Source organism: Anomaloglossus baeobatrachus, chromosome 2 (assembly GCF_048569485.1).
Source record: "Anomaloglossus baeobatrachus isolate aAnoBae1 chromosome 2, aAnoBae1.hap1, whole genome shotgun sequence".
Taxonomy (NCBI): domain Eukaryota; kingdom Metazoa; phylum Chordata; class Amphibia; order Anura; family Aromobatidae; genus Anomaloglossus; species Anomaloglossus baeobatrachus.
Window position 1 is genome coordinate 357,049,062 of NC_134354.1, and position 24,294 is coordinate 357,073,355.

Below are 24,294 nucleotides of genomic sequence, written 5' to 3' on the forward strand. Positions count from 1 at the left end.
ATATGTGCACCGTGTACCGGAGAGATGCACTCGCAGGTCCTACATGACGCGTCATAGTCATGTGACCAGTCTGTAGCCAATGAGATTATAGCCACGTGACTGGTCACATGGCTATTTTGACGTCATGATAGGTCCTGCATCTGAGCTGGCAGTGCTGGTCACGGGGAGGATTCAGCGATCATCGGATGGAATAGCGGCAGGAGACAGAGTACAGGAGGGATCGCGGGGACCGGTAAGTGTTATGGCAATGTTTATTAACTGTTTGTGTACATTTATAATGCATTTTTATGTGTTTGTGATTGCCTCCCATTATAGCCTATTGGTTCGAGTTCGGTTCGTCGAACGTTCGACGAACCGAACTCGAACAGGACCCCCGTTCGGCGAACCGACTCGAGCCGAACCGTGATCGGTTCACTCATCTCTAGTCCTGGGTTCAATCCCCAGTGAAACCAATCTGTTCTTAGTGTTGAAATAATACGCTATCCAACTCCAATATATGAAGTTCTCGGCTTTGTTGCCGAATGACGGGATGTTTTGGCTTCCATCACAAAGAGAACTACAAATTATTTATTTTTTTTCCCCTGGCGGTCAAAACTCGTCTCTAAATGCCATTACTTTGCAGGATTTCACAGGTTTCATAGTGGAGTCGTCATCACGTCTACTTTACACGCGGAAGGTCCTGGGTTCAATCCCCAGTAAAAACAAGCCGTTTTCGCTGTTGAAGTAATTTGCTATCAACCTGTAACATATGAAATTCTTTGTTTTGTTGCCAACTAATAATATATTTTGGCTTCCATCACCAAGAGAACTACGATTTTGGGTTTCTTTTTTATTGACCATTTTAGCAGAAAACATAATCCCATATTATAAAAATCCTATTTGTTTCAAAATATATAGTTCCCATAAATACAAAAGCAAAAGACCAAACTATGGAGAAAAAAGTAACACATTCAATATAAACTTCAATTTAAGCAAAATCCCTTTGTAGGAATAAAACTGGTAAAATATGTAATAATAATTGTAAATGTTTCATTAACCAAAAATACTTTCCTTCAGCAATAAAAAGGCCCCGTCAGTCACAATTCTGCTCTGCTAGCCAATACACAGTAACTTTTTGTAAGGTTTCATAGTGTAGTGGTCATCACGTCTGCTTAACATAGGGTATGCATATTCCTATGTGTCTTTTGGTGTCTTTGTCTTTTGTTTTTTGTGAATTTTGTATTTGAGACATTTCTTGTCTGTATACAATGTATTTCATTGTGCATTCTCCATTGTGATTGTTTTTAATTGTGGTTTGGGTTGCAGCCTGTCTGGGCGCTCCTATTTAAGGTGTGACGTTCCCTTTCCACATTTGGACCTGTGGAAGCCTAATCAAGGCGAAACGGCCGTCGTCCTCTCTTGGGAGCCGCCAGGAAGGTTGCCTCCAGCCCTCCTCTCACCCATGCACCTGACCAAATAAACGTTTTCCAGCACAAGTACAGCGGATGGAGTGCGGTCTTTTTCTTACCTCTCCCACTACCTTCGGATCTTCAGTGCTGACATGCACCCCCGCTCTGGATTAATCACTTTGCAGCTTGGCAGCTACATCCCTCCGGATACATGCAGTACCGCAGGTAAAAACGCGGAATGGTGCTGGACCATCCCCCCTTTTTTCTTTGAATCTTATTGCGTCCATGCTTGCATTTAAAAACCGTACGTGTGTGCCTGTCGGTGGCAGCGTACAGGTGCACGTTTTGCACAAACTATTATATAACGCACAAGTCTAGTGAATAATACACGTCAGTCAGCAGTGGCTGATAGTGTCAGACTTCTCAGTAATTGTCGCTCCTAAAAACCTGTTAGGTTCTTATTGCGTCCATGCTTGCATTTAAAAACCGCACGTGTGTGCCTGTCGGTGGCAGCGTACAGGTGCACGTTTTGCACAAACTATTATATAACGCACAAGTCTAGTGTATAATACACGTCAGTCAGCAGTGGCTGATAGTGTCAGACTTCTCAGTAATTGTCGCTCCTAAAAACCTGTTAGGTTCTTATTGCGTCCATGCTTGCATTTAAAAACCGCACGTGTGTGCCTGTCGGTGGCAGCGTACAGGTGCACGTTTTGCACAAACTATTATATAACGCACAAGTCTAGTGTATAATACACGTCAGTCAGCAGTGGCTGATAGTGTCAGACTTCTCAGTAATTGTCGCTCCTAAAAACCTGTTAGGTTCTTATTGCGTCCATGCTTGCATTTAAAAACCGCACGTGTGTGCCTGTCGGTGGCAGCGTACAGGTGCACGTTTTGCACAAACTATTATATAACGCACAAGTCTAGTGTATAATACACGTCAGTCAGCAGTGGCTGATAGTGTCAGACTTCTCAGTAATTGTCGCTCCTAAAAACCTGTTAGGTTCTTATTGCGTCCATGCTTGCATTTAAAAACCGCACGTGTGTGCCTGTCGGTGGCAGCGTACAGGTGCACGTTTTGCACAAACTATTATATAACGCACAAGTCTAGTGAATAATACACGTCAGTCAGCAGTGGCTGATAGTGTCAGACTTCTCAGTAATTGTCGCTCCTAAAAACCTGTTAGGTTCTTATTGCGTCCGTGCTTGCATTTAAAAACCGCACGTGTGTGGCAGTCGGTGGCAGCGTCAGGCTCCATATTGTCCCTGGATAGAGACGTGCATGATGGCCTGTAAACCTGAAGTGCCCATTGTAAGGCAGTGGGTCTATTGTAGTATAGCCCTTAGGCAGGGCAGCCAAAAATTTGGAGGCTCCACATTGTCCCTGGATAGAGATGTGCATAAGGGCCTCAAAACATTGTTCCCATTGCAAAGGAGCGGGTCTCCTGTCGTTGTAATGCCCATTCTGAAAGAATGGTCGAAAAAATTTACCACTGGGGGTATACCTGAAACAACGGCCTAACTATTGTAACGGTCAGTCATCATGATGGCGCATGAGGAGAAGGAGGAGCAGTCCAGCGATTAGCCAAAGTCCAGAACTGTGTACCCATGGGTGAGTGTAGGTACATGGCAAACTTTAAATTCCGCTCTCATTTGCTGGTGGTGTGGTGAAGTCTGGCCCAATCCAACCCTTGTTCATCTTGATCAGAGTCAGCCTGTCAGCATTTACAGTTGACAGGCAGGTGCGTTTATCTGTAATGATTCCACCTGCGGCACTAAAAACACGCTCTGACAAAACGCTAGCGGCAGGGCAGGCCAGGACTTCCAAGGCGTAGAGAGCCAATTCATGCCACGTGTTCAGCTTGGATACCCATTAATTGTAAGGCACAGAGGAATGTCGGAGTACAGTTGTTTGATCTGCAAGGTACTCCTTGAGCATCTGGGCAAACTTAGGATTTTTTGTGGCACTACCCCGCACCTCAGGGGCTGTGGTATGTGAGGGCCTGAGAAAACTGTCCCACATCTTAAAGACTGTTCCCCTACCTCTGGCGGATTGGACTTGTGCCCCTCTCGGCTGTACGCCTTGGTTGTCCACTGATTCCTGACCTATGCCGCTAGCGTTTTGTGAGGGGAATGCTTTGCCTACTTCCGTGACTATGGCCTTCTGGAACTGCTGCATTTTGCCTGACCTCTTCGCCTCGGGAATAAGAGACATAAAGTTCTCCTTGTAGCGTGGGTCTAACAGTGTTACCAACCAGTAATGATTGTCGGCAAAGATGTTCTTAACGCGAGGGTCACGAGACAGGCAGCTTACCATAAAGTCAGCCATGTGTGCCAGACTCTTAACAGCCATCACTTCAGTATCCTGACCAACACGATGACTGAACATGCTGTCCTCCTCCTCCTCCTCCTCCTCATCTACCCTGTCCTCTGGCCAGCCACGCTGAACCGAGGATATGACTGCATGTCATATCCTCAATTTGGCCAGAGAGTTGCTCCATGTCTTCATCCTCCTCCTCGTCATAGTCCTCCACTGCACGTTGTGATGAGACGAGGCTGGGCTGTGTGTTATCACCCACACCCACTACTGTTTCTTGCTCAAACTCATCGCGCTCCGCCTGCAATGCATCATGGTTGTTTTTTGAGCAGAGACCATTTTAGAAGGCAGAGAAGCGGTATGGTGACGATAATAATGTCGTCATCGCCGCTCACCATCTTGGTGGAGTCCTCAAACTTTTGGCGGATGGTACATAGGTCGGACATCCATCTCCACTCCTCAGGTGTTATGTGTGGAGTTTGACCCATTTCCCGACGGCTTAGGTGATGCAGGTACTCAACAACTGCCCTCTTCTGCTCACATATCATGACCAACATGTGCAGAGTTGAATTCCAACGCGTGGGGACATCACACACCAGTCTGTGAGCCGGAAGATGCAAATGGCGCTGAAAGCCGGCAAGGCCGGCTGAAGCAGTAGGTGACTTTCGAAAATGTGCAGACAGGCGGCGAACGTTTACCAGCAGATCAGACAGCTCTGGGTATGACTTTAGAAAACGCTGAACCACGAGGTTGAGCACATGGGCCACACATGGAACATGTGTCAGCTGGCCTCGCCTCAAAGCCGCCACCAGGTTCCGGCCATTGTCACACACAACCTTTCCTGGCTTTAGGTTCAGAGGTGTGAGCCAGTGATCTGCCTGCTGTTTCAGAGCTGTCCACACCTCTTCTGCATTGTGGGGTTTGTCACCTATGCAGATTAGCTTCAGCACAGCCTGTTGCCGCTTCGCCGAGGCAGTGCTGCAGTGCTTCTGTGTCGCCCTGGACAAGCCAGGGGCCACAGAGCACAACACTTACACACCCCACACTCCCTGCAGGCATATCATAGTCAAAACACCAAATCCTTGTTGCCTTCCCCAGGGGCTGTTGTCCACACCAGGGGGTGGAGCCAGGCGGTTGGTCTCCACCCACCAAGGAGGAGGGAAAACACAGGCAGTGAAAGTTAAGCTAAGGAAGTGGAAGGAGGAAAGTAGTAGAGAGGAGAAAAGTGACAGCAAAGAGCCTGAAGTTGGTCCGGGTGTGTGGCCCGGACAGGACAGCAAGGTTGGCAGGATGTGGTGACCGTCTGCAGTGGAGGCCGATTGGAGTCTGCCGTAAGGACCGTGGACGGGTGGTGACCTGGCCGTACCGGACCGGTATACAAAGAGAAGACAGCACCATTGGCAGGGGCCTTTCGGATCCCGGCAAGGCTTGGTGTCACCGTGAATTTGCCAAATCCGTTAGTGAAGGGGACCTCAGGGTTTCCAAACAGCCAAGTCACGATAGAAGGCAACCGTCCAACCGTGAAGGGGAGACACCGCCACCGCCAAGGGCAACCGTCTCCCAGGGCCAGCGCCTGTGGGCAAAAGGTGCTCCTCCGGCCCATATCCAGGTCGGGGAGCGGGTTACCGGTGGGAAACCATCACTACCAACACTGAACTTAGGTGCAGGGAGAGACAGTCATCACTAACCTGCAGGGAGGAACAACCGCAGCCGTCCGAGGGACCCGTCCATCCAGCCACTTGTTTTACCGTGAACTGTGTCATCATCATTGGGCTGAGTGAGTACCTCCGTGCCGTGCGGCACAGCGCTGCCTCTGTGACCCTGCACCTCATCAGGCCCCGCAACCCGCCTGTCATCCATCTCTACCCCATCACCGGGCCCCGGGACAACCAACCCCCCTACCCACGGAGGGGAGAAATAACAACAAAGCTGCTCCCTGTCACAGGCTCCCGGAATCCACGTCCAGAGCAGCGGTGGTGTCCACACAATCACCACAACCGTGGGTGGCGTCACGGACAATATCCCCAAAACCCAAACCACCCCTTTTCACTCACGGGCGAGGAGCGCCGCTCGAGCCTCCGGGATCCGGCCATCGCTCGAGCCACCGAGCAGCAGCAGCCGTAGAGCAGCGGCAGCCGGACCCGAGCAGTGGGAGAGCGCAGCGTCCCCTCCTCCGCCCGCGACACTTCCAGCTTGGGACTGGTGTGGAGGGTAAAGTGGATGAGGATGCGCAGGAGGAGGAGGAGGCTGAGGAGCATGACATTCTGGAGCTGTAGAGTGTGGGTGAAACCCTGACTGAGGTAGGGCCTGCAAAACTTGGTGTGTGAAGGACGTGTTCCGTCCCTCGCTCAGACTGGGTCCCAGCTTCCACAATATTAACCCAGTGTGACGTCAACGAGATGTAGCGGCCTTGCCCACATGCACTTGTCCACGTGCCTGTGGTTAGGTGGACTTTGGCTGAAACAGCGTTGTTCAGGGCACGTGTGATGTTTTGTGACACTTGGTTATGCAATGCGGGGACGGCACACCGGGAGAAATAGTGGCGGCTGGGGACCGAGTAACGTGGGACAGCTGCCACCATCAGGTCGCGGAATGCTTCTGTCTCAACCAGCCTAAGAGGCAACATTTCCAGCGCAAGCAGTCGCGAAATGTTAGCATTTAGAAGTGTGGCATGTGGGGCGTTGGCAGTGTATTTGCGCCTGCGTTCAAAGGTTTGCTGAATGGATAACTGAACGCTGCGCTGGGACAAGGACGTGCTTGATGATGGTGTTATTTCTGCGTGGGCAACTGCAGGTGCAGGGCCGGAGGAGGCTTGTTCGCGGGCAGCATGGACAGGGGATTGGCTCGCATGCACAACAAGCGAAGATGTAGCAGTGACATCAGCAAGCACTGCTCCTCGACTCTGTTGTACATCCCACAAAGTCGGGTGCTTGGCTGACATGTGCCTGATCATTCTGGTGGTGGTCAGGCTGCTAGCTTTGGTACCCCTGCTGATGCTGGCACGGCAGGTGTTGCAAATGGCCTTTTTAGAATTATCTGGAGCCAACTTAAAAAACTGCCAGACTCGGGAAGACCTAACATTTGTACAGGCACCTTGTGTCGTGTTGTTCCGGGGAACAGTTGCCTGATGTCTTCCTGGGGCCACCACCCTGCTTCTTACTGCCTGTTGGGATGCTACGCCTCCCTCCCCCTGTGCACTGCTGTCCTCGCTCTGCATATCCTCCTACCAGGTTGGGTCAGTTACTGGATCATCCACCACGTCGTCTTCCTCTTCCGCACCCTGCTCCTCCTGACTTCCTGACAATTGTGTCTCATCATCGTCCACCCCTTGTTGAGACACGTTGCCAACTTCGTGAGAACGTGGCTGCTCAAATATTTGGGCATCTGTACATACAATCTAGTCATGGCCCACTTCAACAGGAGCTGGCGAGAGGCCAGAATGTGTGAATGGAAACGTGAACGAACAGCTCTTCCGAGTGTCCAAGTGTGGGATCAGTAATGTCCGTGGACGTGTACTCGGCCTGGTGGTAGGAAGGAGGATCAGGTTCTAAAATGTGCGGTGCAGTATCACGGCTACTGACACTTGACCGTGTGGAAGACAGAGTGTTTGTGGTGGTGCCAATCTGACTGGAAGCATGATCCGCTATCCAACTAACAACCTGTTGACACTGGTCTTGGTTCAAGAGCGGTGTACTGCTGCAGTCCCCAAGGATTTGGGACAGGACGTGCGAGCGAGTAGATGTGGCCCTTTGTTGTGGCGAAATTAGAGCTTGCACACGACCTCGGTCTCTGCCTTCACCACCATCACGTCCACTTCCTTGTTCATTGACAATGCCCTTGCGCATTTTGCAATGCTGTGCTGATGTGTATTCATTAGACTTGTGCGTTATATCCAAGTTTTTGCAAAACGCACACAAGTGCAGCGGAAAGCTGCCACCAACAGGCACACATGTGCGGTTTTTAAATGCAAGCACGGAGGCACTAAGAACCTAACAGGTCTCTATCCAGGGACAACGTGGAGCCTCCCAATTTTTGGCTGCCCTGCCAAAGGGCTATACTACAATAGACCCACTTCCTTTCAATGGGCACTTCATGTTTACAGGCCCTCATGCACGTCTCTATCCAGGGACAACGTGGAGCCTCCCAATTTTTGGCTGCCCTGCCTAAGGGCTATACTACAATAGACCCACTTCCTTACAATGGGCACTTCATGTTTACAGGCCCTCATGCACGTCTCTATCCAGGGACAACGTGGAGCCTCCCAATTTTTGGCTGCCCTGCCTAAGGGCTATACTACAATAGACCCACTTCCTTACAATGGGCACTTCATGTTTACAGGCCCTCATGCACGTCTCTATCCAGGGACAACGTGGAGCCTCCCAATTTTTGGCTGCCCTGCCAAAGGGCTATACTACAATAGACCCACTTCCTTACAATGGGCACTTCAGGTTTACAGGCCCTCATGCACATGTGTATGCAGGGGCATTGGTGAACCTCACAATTTTGGACTGCCCTGGCAAAGGAAAATACTACAAAGACTCACTTCCTCAAAATGGGCACATTAGACTCAAGAGGCCTTCATGTACGTCTCTTCTCAGGGACATCGGAGTGCCACACAATGTTTTACGTAAAATCTTTCATGTATTAATCTCAAAAAGTAACATACACCAGCTCTATCTCACTATTGGGTATGTGCCCTTAACATTTCTGCCATGAAAAATCATTTTGGGGTCATTTTGGAAGGTTTTCTGGTGAGTCCGTAAAAATGGCGTAAAACGCGGACAAAATTGTTCACAGCTGTGACTTTTGAGTGATAAATGCTTCAAGGGGTCTTCCCCATGCTGTTGCCATGTCATTTGAGCACTCTTCTGAGACTTTTGTGCCATTTTTAGGGCTTCTACATGCTGCCGGGGGTCATTTCACAAAAATACTCGGGTCTCCCATAGGATAACATTGGGCTCGGTGCTCGGGCCGAGTACACGAGTATCTTGTGATGCTCGGCCCGAGCCTCGAGCACCCGAGCTTTTTAGTACTCGTTCATCACTAGTAAAATATGTAATATTAATTGTAAATGTTTCATTAACCAACAATACTTTCCTTCAGCAATAAAAAGGCCCCGTCAGTCACAATTCTGCTCTGCTAGCCAATACACAGTAACTTTTTGTCAGGTTTCATAGTGTAGTGGTCATCACGTCTGCTTAACACGCAGAAGGTCCTGGGTTCAATCCCCAGTGAAACCAATCTGTTCTTAGTGTTGAAATAATATGCTATCCAACTACAAAATATGAAGTTCTTGGCTTTGTTGCCGAATGACGGGATGTTTTGGCTTCCATCACAAACAGATCTACAAATTATTTTTTTTTTTTTACCCTGGCGGTCAAAACTCGTCACTAAATGCCATTACTTTGCCGGATTTCACAGGTTTCATAGTGGAGTCATCATCACGTCTACTTCACACGCAGAAGGTATTGGGTTCAATCCCCAGTAAAAACAAGCCGTTTTCGCTGTTGAAGTAATTTGCTATCAACCTGTAACATATGAAATTCTTTGTTTTGTTGCCAACTGATAATATATTTTGGCTTCCATCACCAAGAGAACTACGATTTTGGGTTTCTTTTTTATTGACCATTTTAGCAGAAAACATAATCCCATATTATAAAAATCCTGTTTGTTTCAAAATATATAGTTCCTTTAAATACAAACGCAAACAACTAAACTATGTGGAAAAAAGTAACACATTCAATGTAAACTTCCTTTTAAGCAAAATCCCTTTGTAGGAATAAAACTGGTAAAATATGTAATAAAAATTGTAAATGTTTCATTAACCAAAAATACTTTCCTTCAGCAATAAAAAGGCCCCGTCAGTCACAATTCTGCTCTGCTAGCCAATACACAGTAACTTTCCATCAGGTTTTATAGAGTAGTGGTCATCACGTCGGCATAACACGCAGAAGGACCTGCGTTCAATCCCCAGTAAAACCAATCTGTTCTTGGTGTTGAAATAATACTCAATTAAACTACAATATATGAAGTTCTTGGCTTTGTTGCCGAATGATGGGATGTTTTGGCTTCCATCCCCAACAGAGCTACGAATTTGTTTTTTTTTTTCCCTGGCGGTCAAAACTTGTCTCTAATTGCCATTACTTTGCAGGCTTTCAGAGGTTTCATAGTGTAGTGGAAATCACGTCTGCTTTACGCACAGAAGGTCCTGGGTTCAATCCCCAGTGAAACCCATGTGTTCTTGGTGTTGAAGTAATCCCCTATCAACCTGCAGTATATAAAGTTCTCGGCTTTGTTGCTGAATAACGGGATGTTTTAGCTTCCATCACCAACAGAGCTACGAATTTGTTTTTTTTCCCCTGGCGGTCAAAACTCGTCTCTAATTGCCATTACTTTGCAGGATTTTAAAGGTTTCATGGTGTAGTGGTCATCACATCTGCTTCACACGCAGAAGGTCCTGGGTTCAATCCCCAGTGAAACCAATCTGTTTTTGGTGTTGAAGTAATTTCCTATCGACTTGTAATATGTGAAATTCTTGGTTTCGTTGCCAAATGACAATACATTTTGGCTTCCATCACAAAGAGAACTACGATTTTGGGTTTCTTTTTTATTGACCATTTTAGCAGAAAACATAATCCCATATTATAAAAATCCTGTTTGTTTCAAAATATATAGTTCCTTTAAATACAAACGCAAACAACTAAACTATGTGGAAAAAAGTAACACATTCAATGTAAACTTCCTTTTAAGCAAAATCCCTTTGTAGGAATAAAACTGGTAAAATATGTAATAATAATTGTAAATGTTTCATTAACCAAAAATACTTTCCTTCAGCAATAAAAATACCCCGTCAGTCACAATTCTGCTCTGCTAGCCAATACACAGTAATTTTTCGTCAGGTTTCATAGTGTAGTGGTCATCACGTCTGCTTAACACGCAGAAGGTCCTGGGTTCAATCCCCAGTGAAACCAATCTGTTCTTAGTGTTGAAATAATACGCTATCCAACTACAATATATGAAGTTCTCGGCTTTGTTGCCGAATGACGGTATGTTTTGGCTTCCATCACAAACAGAACTACAAATTTTTTTTTTTTTTCCCCTGGCGGTCAAAACTCGTCTCTAAATGCCATTACTTTGCAGGATTTCACAGGTTTCATAGTGGAGTGGTCATTATGTCTACTCCACACGCAGAAGGTCCTGGGTTCAATCCCCAGTAAAAACAAGCCGTTTTCGCTGTTGAAGTAATTTGCTATCAACCTGTAATATATGAAATTCTTGGTTTTGTTGCCAACTGATAATATATTTTGGCTTCCCTCACCAAGAGAACTACGATTTTGGGTTTCTTTTTTATTGACCATTTTAGCAGAAAACATAATCCCATATTATAAAAATCCTGTTTGTTTCCAAATATATAGTTCCTTTAAATACAAAAGCAAACAACTAAACTATGTGGAAAAAAGTAACACATTCAATGTAAACTTCCTTTTAAGCAAAATCCCTTTGTAGGAATAAAACTGGTAAAATATGTAATAAAAATTGTAAATGTTTCATTAACCAAAAATACTTTCCTTCAGCAATAAAAAGGCCCCGTCAGTCACAATTCTGCTCTGCTGGCCAATACACAGTAATTTTTAATAAGGTTTCATAGAGTAGTGGTCATCATGTCTGCTTAACATGCAGAAGGTCCTGCGTTCAATACTCAGTAAAACCAATCTGTTCTTGGTGTTGAAATAATACTCCATTAAACTACAATATATGAAGTTCTTGGCTTTGTTGACGAATGATGGGATGTTTTGGCTTCCATCCCCAACAGAGCTACGAATATGTTTTTTTTTTCCATGGTGGTCAAAACTCGCCTCTAATTGCCATTACTTTGCAGGCTTTCAAAGGTTTCATAGTGTAATGGAAATCACGTCTGCTTTACACGCAGAAGGTCCTGGGTTCAATCCACAGTGAAACCCATGTGTTCTTGGTGTTGAAATAATCCCCTATCAACCTGCAGTATATAAAGTTCTTGGCTTTGTTGCCGAATAACGGGATGTTTTAGCTTCCATCACCAACAGAGCTACGAATTTGTTTTTTTCCCCTGGCGGTCAAAACTCGTCTCTAATTGCCATTACATTGCAGGATTGCAAAGGTTTCATAGTGTAGTGGTCATCACGTCTGCTTCACTCGCTGAAGGTCCTGGGTTCAATCCCCAGTGAAACCAATCTGTTTTTGGTGTTGAAGTAATTTCCTATCGACTTGTAATATGTGAAATTCTTGGTTTCGTTGCCAAATGACAATACATTTTGGCTTCCATCACAAAGAGAACTACGATTTTGGGTTTCTTTTTTATTGACCATTTTAGCAGAAAACATAATCCCATATTATAAAAATCCTATTTGTTTCAAAATATATAGTTCCCATAAATACAAAAGCAAAAGACCAAACTATGGAGAAAAAAGTAACACATTCAATATAAACTTTAATTTAAGCAAAATCCCTTTGTAGGAATAAAACTGGTAAAATATTTAATAATAATTGTAAATGTTTCATTAACCAAAAATACTTTCCTTCAGCAATAAAAAGGCCCCGTCAGTCACAATTCTGCTCTGCTAGCCAATACACAGTAACTTTTCATCAGGTTTCATAGTGTAGTGGTCATCACGTCTGCTTAACACGCAGAAAGTCGTGGGTTCAATCGCCAGTGAAACCAATATGTTCTTAGTGTTGAAATAATACGCTATCCAACTACAATATATGAAGTTCTCAGCTTTGTTGCCGAATGACGGGATGTTTTGGCTTCCATCACAAACAGAACTACAAATTATTTTTTTTTTTTCCCCTGGCGGTCAAAACTCGTCTCTAAATGCCATTACTTTGCAAGATTTCACAGGTTTCATAGTGGAGTCGTCATCACGTCTACTTTACACGCAGAAGGTCCTGAGTTCAATCCCCAGTAAAAACAAGCCGTTTTCGCTGTTGAAGTAATTTGCTATCAACCTGTAACAGATGAAATTCTTTGTTTTGTTGCCAACTGATAATATATTTTGGCTTCCATCACCAAGAGAACACGATTTTGGGTTTCTTTTTTATTGACCATTTTAGCAGAAAACATAATCCCATATTATAAAAATCCTGTTTGTTTCAAAATATATAGTTCCTTTAAATACAAAAGCAAACAAATAAACTATGTGGAAAAAAGTAACACATTCAATGTAAACTTCCTTTTAAGCAAAATCCCTTTGTAGGAATAAAATTGGTAAAATATGTAATAAAAATTGTAAATGTTTCATTAACCAAAAATACTTTCCTTCAGCAATAAAAAGGCCCCGTCAGGCACAATTCTGCTCCGCTGGCCAATACACAGTAACTTTCCATCAGGTTTCATAGAGTAGTGGTCATCATGTCTGCTTAACAAGCAGAAGGTCCTGCGCTCAATCCCCAGTGAAACCAATCTGTTTTTGGTGTTGAAGTAATTTCCTATCGACTTGTAATATGTGAAATTCTTAATTTCGTTGCCAAATGACAATACATTTTGGCTTCCATCACAAAGAGAACTACGATTTTGGGTTTCTTTTTTATTGACCATTTTAGCAGAAAACATAATCCTATATTATAAAAATCCTATTTGTTTCAAAATATATAATTCCCATAAATACAAAAGCAAAAGTCCAAACTATGGAGAAAAAAGTAACACATTCAATATAAACTTCAATTTAGGAAAAATCCCTTTGTAGGAATAAAACTGGTAAAATATGTAATAATAATTGTAAATGTTTCATTAACCAAAAATACTTTCCTTCAGCAATAAAAAGGCCCCGTCAGTCACAATTCTGCTCTACTAGCCAATACTCAGTAACTTTTCGGCAGGTTTCATAGTGTAGTGGTCATCATGTCTGCTTAACACGCAGATGGTCCTGGGTTCAATCCCCAGTGAAACCAATCTGTTCTTAGTGTTGAAATAATACGCTATCCAACTACAATATATGAAGTTCTCGGCTTTGTTGCCGTATGACGGAATGTTTTGGCTTCCATCACAAACAGAACTACAAATAATTTTTTTTTTTTCCCTAACGGTCAAAACTCGTCTCTAAATGCCATTACTTTGCAGGATTTTACAGGTTTCATAGTGGAGTCGTCATCACGTCTACTTCACACGCAGAAGGTCCTGGGTTCAATCCCCAGTAAAAGCAAGCCGTTTTCGCTGTTGAAGTAATTTGCAATCAACCTGTAACATATGAAATTCTTTGTTTTGTTGCCAACTGATAATATATTTTGGCTTTTATCACCAAGAGAACTACGATTTTGGGTTTCTTTTTTATTGACCATTTTAGCAGAAAACATAATCCCATATTATAAAAATCCTGTTTGTTTCAAAATATATAGTTCCTTTAAATACAAAAGCAAACAACTAAACTATGTGGAAAAAGGTAACACATTCAATGTAAACTTCCTTTTAAGCAAAATCCCTTTGTAGGAATAAAACTGGTAAAATATGTAATAAAAATTGTAAATGTTTCATTAACAAAAAATACTTTCCTTCAGCAATAAAAAGGCCCCGTCAGTCACAATTCTGCTCTGCTAGCCAATACACAGTAACTTTCCATCAAGTTTCATAGAGTAGTGGTCATCACGTCTGCTTAACACGCAGACGGTCCTGCGTTCAATCCCCAGTAAAACCAATCTGTTCTTGGTGTTGAAATAATACTCAATTAATCTACAATATATGAAGTTCTTGGCTTTGTTGCCGAATAACGGGATGTTTTAGCTTCCAGCACCAACAGAGCTACGAATTTGTTTTTTTTTCCCCTGGCGGTCAAAACTCTTCTCTAAATGCCATTACTTTGCAGGATTTCACAGGTTTCATAGTGGAGTCGTCATCTTGTCTACTTCACACGCAGAAGGTCCTGGGTTCAATCCCCAGTAAAAACAAGCTGTTTTCGCTGTTGAAGTAATTTGCTATCAACCTTTAACATATGAAGTTCTTTGTTTTGTTGCCAACTGATAATATATTTTGGCTTTTATCACCAAGAGAACTACGATTTTGGGTTTCTTTTTTATTGACCATTTTAGAGGAAAACATAATCCCATATTATAAAAATCCTATTTGTTTCAAAATATATAGTTCCCATAAATACAAAAGCAAAAGACCAAACTATGGAGAAAAAAGTAACACATTCAATATAAACTTCAATTTAAGCAAAATCCCTTTGTAGGAATAAAACTGGTAAAATATGTAATAATAATTGTAAATGTTTCATTAACCAAAAATACTTTCCTTCAGCAATAAAAAGGCCCCGTCAGTCACAATTCTGCTCTGCTAGCCAATACACAGTAACTTTTCGTCAGGTTTCATAATGTAGTGGTCATCACGTCTGCTTAACACGCAGAAGGTCCTGGGTTCAATCCCCAGTGAAACCAATCTGTTCATAGTGTTGAAATATTACGCTATCCAACTCCAATATATGAAGTTCTCGGCTTTGTTGCCGAATGACGGGATGTTTTGGCTTCCATCACAAACAGAACTACAAATTATTATTTTTTTCCCCTGGCGGTCCAAACTCGTCTCTAAATGCCATTACTTTGCAGGATTTCACATGTTTCATAGTGGAGTCGTCATCACGTCTACTTCACACGCAGAAGGTCCTAGGTTCAATCCCCAGTAAAAACAAGCCGTTTTTGCTGTTGAAGTAATTTGCTATCAACCTGTAACATATGAAATTCTTTGTTTTGTTGCCAATTGATAATATTTTTCGGCTTCCATCACCAAGAGAACTACGATTTTGGGTTTCTTTTTTATTGACCATTTTAGCAGAAAACATAATCCCATATTATAAAAATCCTGTTTGTTTCAAAATATATAGTTCCTTTAAATACAAAAGCAAACAACTAAACTATGTGGAAAAAAGTAACACATTCAATGTAAACTTCCTTTTAAGCAAAATCCCTTTGTAGGAATAAAACTGGTAAAATATGTAATAAAAATTGTAAATGTTTCATTAACCAAAAATACTTTCCTTCAGCAATAAAAAGGCCCTGTCAGTCACAATTCTGCTCTGCTGGCCAATACACAGTAGCTTTCCATCAGGTTTCATAGAGTAGTGGTCATCACTAGAGTTGAGCGCGGTTCGCGGTTCGAGGTTCTCCAGTTCGGGGCTCGAGTGATTTTGGGGGCTGTTCTAGATCGAACTAGAACTCGAGCTTTTTTGCAAAAGCTCGATAGTTCTAGAAACGTTCGAGAACGGTTCTAGCAGTAAAAAGCAGGGCCTTTTACGGCTACAGTGTGCAGGAGCCATCACTGGCAGCCTGCCACAAGCTGGTAACCAAGATAAACATCGGGTATCCAACCAAAGCGCTTTGGTTAGTAACCCGATGTTTATCCTAGTTACGTGCAGGAAGCCCACACTTCCCCGCTCAGCTCGCTCCTCCCCCTCCTGCCCGCGGCATGTACACATACACTCACACACACACTCACACACACATGGCCACCGCTTGTCACATCACCTCTCGCTTCCGACCCGAGACTGACTAGCGGTGACGTCACGGGCCTCTCGCGAGACTTGGTGTGAAGGCTCTGGTCATTGAACTCAGTGACAGGGGCTGTCGGCAGTGCTGGAAATCAGCGCAGGTAATGTACCTCGCTGACAGCAGCACTTGTCATGCCCTGCAGTGACCTGGGCTGACCCATTGATGTTAGCTCAGGTCACTGCACTGCTCTCCCAGCCAATGGGGAACATTCTGTTCTTCATTGACTGGGACAGTGTGGATCGTCATGGCAACCCCTTGGATTACACCAGACCTGGATTTGTTTTTCATTCTAATAAATTGGTTAAAGAGGGAATGTTTTGGGGAGTGTTTTTTCAAATAAAAATGTGTTTGTCGTCTATTTTTTTTTATTACTGACTGGGTTGGTGATGTCGGGTATCTGATAGACACCTGACCTCACCAACCCCAGGGCTTAATGCCAGGTGACATTACACATCTGGTATTAACCCCATATATTACCCCGTTTGCCACCGAACCAGGGCGCGGGATGAGCTGGGGCGAAGCACCAGGATTGGCGCTTCTAATGGATGCGCCACTTCTGGGGCGGCTGCGGCCTGCTATTTTTAGGCTGGGGAGAGTCCAATAACCATGGACCTCCCTAGTCTGAGAATATCAGGCCCCAGCTGTCTGCTTTACCTTGGCTGGTGATCCAATTTTGGGGGACCCCTTCGTGTTTTTTTTTTTAATTATTTATTTAATTTAAAATAACAGCGTGGGGTGCCCTCAGTTTTGGATTACCAGCCAAGGTGAGTTTGCCAGCTGTGGTCTGCAGGCTGCAGCCGTCTGCTTTACCCCAGCTGGCTACAAAACTAGGGGGAACCCTACGTCATTTTTTTTTTTCATTTTTTTGGCTAAATAAAAAGCTAAGCACCCCCTAGTGCCACATGAAAGGCACCAAAGGGTGCTCCACTTTTTCTCCATTTTTTCTCCACTTTTTCTACATTTTTTCTCCACTTTTTCTCCATTTTTTTCTCCACTTATTCTCCACTTTTTCTCCACTTATTCTCCACTTTTTCTCCACTTATTCTCCACTTTTTCTCCACTTATTCTCCACTTTTTCTACATTTTTTCTCCACTTTTTCTACATTTTTTTCTCCACTTTTTCTCCACTTATTCTCCACTTTTTCTCCACTTATTCTCCACTTTTTCTCCACTTATTCTCCACTTTTTCTCCACTTATTCTCCACTTTTTCTACATTTTTTCTCCACTTTTTCTACATTTTTTTCTCCACTTTTTCTCCACTTATTCTCCACTTTTTCTCCACTTATTCTCCACTTTTTCTCCACTTATTCTCCACTTTTTCTCCATTTTTTTCTCCACTTTTTCTCCACTTTTTCTACATTTTTTTCTCCACTTATTCTCCACTTTTTCTCCACTTATTCTCCACTTTTTCTCCATTTTTTTCTCCACTTTTTCTCCACTTTTTCTCCATTTTTTTCTCCACTTTTTCTCCATTTTTTTCTCCACTTATTCTCCACTTATTCTCCACTTTTTCTCCACTTATTCTCCACTTTTTCTCCATTTTTTTGTTCTCCACTTTTTCTCCACTTTTTCTCCATTTTTTTCTCCACTTATTCTCCACTTTTTCTCCACTTATTCTCCACTTTTTCTCCATTTTTTTCTCCACTTTTTCTCCACTTTTTCTCCATTTTTTTCTCCACTTATTCTCCACTTTTTCTCCACTTATTCTCCACTTATTCTCCATTTTTTTCTCCACTTTTTCTCCACTTTTTCTCCATTTTTTTCTCCACTTTTTCTCCACTTTTTCTCCACTTTTTCTCCACTGTTTCTCTATTTTTTTCTCCACTTTTTTCTCCACTTTTTCTCCATTTTTTTCTCCACTTATTCTCCACTTTTTCTCCACTTTTTCTCCACTTTTTCTCCATTTTTTTCTCCACTTATTCTCCACTTTTTCTCCACTTATTCTCCACTTATTCTCCATTTTTTTCTCCACTTTTTCTCCACTTTTTCTCCACTTTTTCTCCATTTTTTTCTCCACTTTTTCTCCACTTTTTCTCCACTTTTTCTCCACTTTTTCTCTATTTTTTTCTCCACTTTTTTCTCCACTTTTTCTCCACTTATTCTCCACTTTTTCTCCACTTTTTCTCCACTTTTTCTACATTTTTTCTCCACTTTTTCTACATTTTTTTCTCCACTTTTTCTCCACTTTTTCTCCACTTTTTCTCCATTTTTTTCTCCACTTTTTCTCCACTTATTCTCCACTTTTTCCCGATTTATTACCCCGTTTGCCACTGCACCAGGGCACGGGATGAGCTGGGGTGAAGCGCCAGGATTGGCGCATCTAGTGGATGCGCCACGTCTGGGGTGCCTGCGGCCTGCTATTTTTAGGCTGTGAAGGCCCAATAACTATGGACCTTCCCACCCTGAGAATCCCAGACCACAGCTGTCCGCTTTACCTTGGCTGGTGATCCAATTTGGGGGGGACCCTACTTTTATTGTGTAATTATTAATATTTATAAAATAATTATAAAAAAGAGCCTGAGGGGACCTCCACATTGGATCCCCAACCACGCTAAAGCTGCCAGCTGTGGTTTTCAGGCTACAGCCGTCTGCTTTACCCTAGCTGGCTATCAAAAATGGGGGGACCCAACGTCATTTTTTTTTTAACTATTTTTTAAATAGAAAAAATTAATGGGCTTCCCTGTATTTTGATTGCCAACCAAGGTAACGGCAGGCAGATGGGGGTGGCAACCCATAGCTGTCTGCTTTATCTGCGCTGAGAATCAAAAATACCGCGGAGCGCTACGTCATTTTTTTAAAGATTTATTTTTACAGCACTGTGATGTCCAGCAATCAAAATACAGGGAAGCCCATTTTATTTTTAGTTATTTAAATAAATAATTAAAAAAAATATATATGGGCTCCCGCTGCATTTTTTGTATTGCTAGCTAAGGGTAATCCAAGCAGCTACTGGCTGCTAACCCCCACTGCTTGGTGTTACCTTCACTGGCAATGGAAAATCCAGGGAAGCATTTTTTATTTTTTTTGCCAAAAAACTACAAAAAAAGGGCGTGAGCTTCGCCATATTTTTGTATGCTAGCCAGGTATAGCAGGCAGGTGCTGGAAGAGTTGGATACAGCGCCAGAAGATGGCGCTTCTATGAAAATGCCATTTTCTGAGGCGGCTGCAGACTGCAATTCGCAGCAGTGGGGCCCAGAAAGCTCAGGCCAACCTGTGCTGCGGATTCCAATCCCCAGCTGCCTAGTTGTACCTGGCTGGACACAAAAATGGGGCGAAGCCTACGTCATTTGTTTTCTAATTATTTCATTAAAAACATGAAATAATAAAAAAGGGCTTCCCTTTATTTTTGGTTCCCAGCCGGGTACAAATAGGCAACTGGGGGTTGGGGGCAGCCGTACCTGCCTGCTGTACCTGGCTAGCATACAAAAATATGGCGAAGCCCACATAATTTTTTCAGGGGGCAAAAAACTTCTGCATACAGTCCTGGATGGAGTATGCTGATCCTTGTAGTTCTGCAGCTGCTGTCTGTCTGTATGGAGAAGAGCAGACAGCAGCTGCAGAACTAGAAGGCTCAGCATACTCCATCCAGGACTGTATGCAGAATTTTTTTGCCCACCAAAAAAATGACGTGGGCTTCGCCATATTTTTGTATGCTAGCCAGGTACAGCAGGCAGCCACGGGCTGCCTCCAACCCCTTGTTGCCTATTTGTACCCGGCTGGGAACCAAAAATATAGGGAAGCCTGTTTTTTTTTAATTATTTCACTTATTTCATGAAATAATTAAAAAACAAATGACGTGGGCTTCGCCCCATTTTTGTGTCCAGCCGGGTACAACTAGGCAGCTGGGGATTGGAATCCGCAGCACAGGTTAGCCCGAGGTTTCTGGGCGCCTCTGCTGCGGATTTCAGTCCGCAGCCGTCCCAGAAAATGGCGCTCTCATAGAAGCGCCATCATCTGGCGCTGTATCAAACTCTTCCAACAGCCCTGGAGCCGGGTGGCTTGTTGGGTAATCATGAGTTAATACTGGCTTTGTTTTACTAGCCAGTATTAAGCCAGAGATTCTTAATGTCAGGCACATTTGACCCGGCCATTAAGAATCTCCAATAAAGGGTTAAAAAAAAGACACCACACAGAGAAAAAATACTTTAATAGAAATAAATACACAGACACATTAGAGACTCCATCTTTATTACCCCCTGTCAGCCCTCCACGATCCTGCTCTTCTGTCTTCTTTCTAGTGTAGTAGTAGTGATGATTGTAGTGAGGAAGGATGAGGTTCACCAGCTCATCACTTGGGGCTGGGGAACCTCATCCTCACTACAATGCTCACTACAATCGTGCAGCCTTCACTCCGTGAGTGATCAGTGCTGGCTGTCAGCGGTAACAGCGGTAACGCTGACAGACGCGTTACCATAGCAATGGTGCTCTCAGAGCCGCGGTTAGCGGTGACGTCACTGCTAACTGCGTTGCTATGGCAACGGTGATCTCCGTTAATGACCGGCTGTGTCAGCCGGTCCCTAACGGAACGGGGAGTCGACCGTGTGCTAGAGCATGTCGCCGGTACACGGCGATACACATATGTGCACCGTGTACCGGAGAGATGCACTCGCAGGTCCTACATGACGTGTCATAGTCATGTGACCAGTCTGTAGCCAATGAGATAATAGCCACGTGACTGGTCACATGGCTATTTTGACGTCACGATAGGTCCTGCATCTCTGCTGGCAGTGCTGGTCATGGGGAGGATTCAGCGATCATCGGATGGAATAGCGGCAGGAGACAGAGTGCAGAAGGGATCGCGAGGACCGGTAAGTGTTATGGCAATGTTTATTAACTGTTTGTGTACATTTATCATGCATTTTTATATGTTTGTGATTGCCTCCCATTATAGCCTATACGTTCGAGTTCGGTTCGTCGAACGTTCGACGAACTGAACTCGAACGGGACCTCCGTTCGGCGAACCGCCTCGAGCCGAACCGGGACCAGTTCGCTCATCTCTAGTAATAATAATAATAATAGTAATAATAATTGTAAATGTTTCATTTGTTGCCGTATGACGGGATGTTTTGGCTTCCATCACAAACAGAACTACAAATTATTATTTTTTTTCCCCTGGCGGTCAAAACTCGTCTCTAAATGCCATTACTTTGCAGGATTTCACAAGTTTCATAGTGGAGTCGTCATCACGTCTACTTCACATGCAGAAGGTCCTGGGTTCAATCCCCAGTAAAAACAAGCCGTTTTCGCTGTTGAAGTAATTTGCTATCAACCTGTAACATATGAAATTCTTTGTTTTGTTGCCAACTGATAATATATTTTGGCTTTTATTACCAAGAGAACTACGATTTTGGGTTTCTTTTTTATTGACCATTTTAGCAGAAAACTTAATCCCATATTATAAAAATCCTGTTTGTTTCAAAATATATAGTTCCTTTAAATACAAAAGCAAACAACTAAACTATGTGGAAAAAAGTAACACATTCAATGTAAACTTCCTTTTAAGTAAAATTTCTTTGTAGGAATTAAACTGGTAAAATATGTAATAAAAATTGTAAATGTTTCATTAACAAAAAATACTTTCTTCAGCAATAAAAAGGCCCTGTCAGTCACAATTCTGCTCTGCTAGCCAATACACAGTAACTTTCCATCAGGTTTCATAGAGTAGTGGTCATCACGTCTGCTTAACGCGCAGAAGGTCCTGCGTTCAATCCCCAGTAAAACCAATCTGTTCTTGGTGTTGAAATAATACTCAATTAAACCACAATATATGAAGTTCTTGGCTTTGTTGCCGAATGATGGGATGTTTTGGCATCCATCCCGAACAGAGCTACGAATTGGTTTTTTTTTTCCCTGGCGGTCAAAACTCGTCTCTAATTGCCATTACTTTGCAGGCTTTTAAAGGTTTCATAGTGTAGTGGAAATCACGTCTGCTTTACACGCAGAAGGTCCTGGGTTCAATCCCCAGTGAAACCCATGTGTTCTTGGTGTTGAAATAATCCCCTATCAACCTGCAGTATATAAAGTAATTGGCGTTGTTGCCGAATAACGGGATGTTTTAGCTTCCATCACCAACAGAGCTACGAATTTGTTTTTTTTCCCCTGGCAGTCAAAACTCGTCTCTAATTGCCATTACTTTGCAGGATTTCAAAAGTTTCATAGTGTAGTGGTCATCACGTCTGCTTCACACGCTGAAAGTCCTGGGTTCAATCCCCAGTGAAACCAATCTGTTTTTGGTGTTGAAGTAATTTCCTATCGACTTGTAATATGTGAAATTCTTGGTTTCGTTGCCAAATGACAATACAATTTGGCTTCCATCACAAAGAGAACTACGATTTTGGGTTTCTTTTTTATTGACCATTTTAGCAGAAAACATAATCCCATATTATAAAAATCCTATTTGTTTCAAAATATATAGTTCCCATAAATACAAAAGCAAAAGACCAAACTATGGAGAAAAAAGTAACACATTCAATATAAACTTCAATTTAAGCAAAATCCCTTTGTAGGAATAAAACTGGTAAAATATGTAATAATAATTGTAAATGTTTCATTAACCAAAAATACTTTCCTTCAGCAATAAAAAGGCCCCGTCAGTCACAATTCTGCTCTGCTAGCCAATACACAGTAACTTATCGTCAGGTTTCATAGTGTAGTGGTCATCACATCTGCTTAACACGCAGAAGGTCCTGGTTTCAATCCCCAGTGAAACCAATCTGTTCTTAGTGTTGAAATAATACGCTATCCAACTACAATATATGAAGTTCTCGGCTTTGTTGCCGTATGACGGGATGTTTTGGCTTCCATCACAAACAGAACTACAAATTATTATTTTTTTCCCCTGGCGGTTAAAACTCGTCTTTAAATGCCATTACTTTGCAGGATTTCACAAGTTTCATAGTGGAGTCGTCATCACGTCTACTTCACACGCAGAAGGTCCTGGGTTCAATCCCCAGTAAAAACAAGCCGTTTTCGCAGTTGAAGTAATTTGCTATCAACCTGTAACATATGAAATTCTTTGTTTTGTTGCCAACTGATAATATATTTTGGCTTCCATCACCAAGAGAACTACGATTTTGGGTTTCTTTTTTATTGACCATTTTAGCAGAAAACATAATCCCATATTATAAAAATCCTGTTTGCTTCAAAATATATAGTTCCTTTAAATACAAAATCAAACAACTAAACTATGTGGAAAAAAGTAACACATTCAATGTAAACTTCCTTTTAAGCAAAATCCCTTTGTAGGAATAAAATTGGTAAAATATGTAATAAAAATTGTAAATGTTTCATTAACCAAAAATACTTTCCTTCAGCAATAAAAAGGCCCTGTCAGTCACAATTCTGCTCTGCTAGCAAATACACAGTAACTTTCCATCAGGTTTCATAGAGTAGTGGTCATCACGTCTGCTTAACATGCAGAAGGTCCTGCGTTCAATCCCCAGTAAAACCAATCTGTTCTTGGTGTTGAAATAATACTCAATTAAACTACAATATATGAAGTTCTTGGCTTTGTTGCCGAATAACAGGATGTTTTAGCTTCCATCACCAACAGAGCTACGAATTTGTTTTTTTTCCCCTAGCAGTCAAAACTCGTCTCTAATTGCCATTATTTTGCAGGATTTTAAAGGTTTCATAGTGTAGTGGTCCTCACGTCTGCTTCACACACAGAAAGTCCTGGGTTCAATCCCCAGTGAAACCAATCTGTTTTTGGTGTTGAAGTAATTTCCTATCGACTTGTAATATGTGAAATTCTTGGTTTCGGTGCCAAATGACAATACATTTTGGCTTCCATCACAAAGAGAACTAGGATTTTGGGTTTCTTTTTTATTGACCATTTTAGCAGAAAACATAATCCCATATTATAAAAATCCTGTTTGCTTCAAAATATATAGTTCCTTTAAATACAAAATCAAACAACTAAACTATGTGGAAAAAAGTAACACATTCAATATAAACTTCAATTTAAGCAAAATCCCTTTGTAGGAATAAAACTGGTATAATATGTAATAATAATTGTAAATGTTTCATTAACCAAAAATACTTTCCTTCAGCAATAAAAAGGCCCCGTCAGT

At 42.8% G+C, this 24,294-nt stretch overlaps 5 non-coding genes across 5 annotated transcripts; all 5 read left to right on the plus strand.

Moving 5' to 3' along the window:
- The first annotated feature begins 8,875 nt into the window (after window positions 1-8,875).
- TRNAV-AAC (transfer RNA valine (anticodon AAC)) lies at window positions 8,876-8,948 on the plus strand. The gene has a single exon. It is a non-coding gene; the product is annotated as a tRNA-Val (tRNA).
- Window positions 8,949-10,117: 1,169 nt separating this feature from the next.
- On the plus strand, window positions 10,118-10,190 carry TRNAV-CAC (transfer RNA valine (anticodon CAC)). The gene has a single exon. It is a non-coding gene; the product is annotated as a tRNA-Val (tRNA).
- A 416-nt stretch (window positions 10,191-10,606) lies between these two features.
- Window positions 10,607-10,679, plus strand: TRNAV-AAC (transfer RNA valine (anticodon AAC)). The gene has a single exon. It is a non-coding gene; the product is annotated as a tRNA-Val (tRNA).
- Window positions 10,680-13,562: 2,883 nt separating this feature from the next.
- Window positions 13,563-13,635, plus strand: TRNAV-AAC (transfer RNA valine (anticodon AAC)). Its single transcript has one exon. It is a non-coding gene; the product is annotated as a tRNA-Val (tRNA).
- Window positions 13,636-22,122: 8,487 nt separating this feature from the next.
- Window positions 22,123-22,195, plus strand: TRNAV-UAC (transfer RNA valine (anticodon UAC)). The gene has a single exon. It is a non-coding gene; the product is annotated as a tRNA-Val (tRNA).
- The last annotated feature ends 2,099 nt before the right edge of the window (window positions 22,196-24,294 follow it).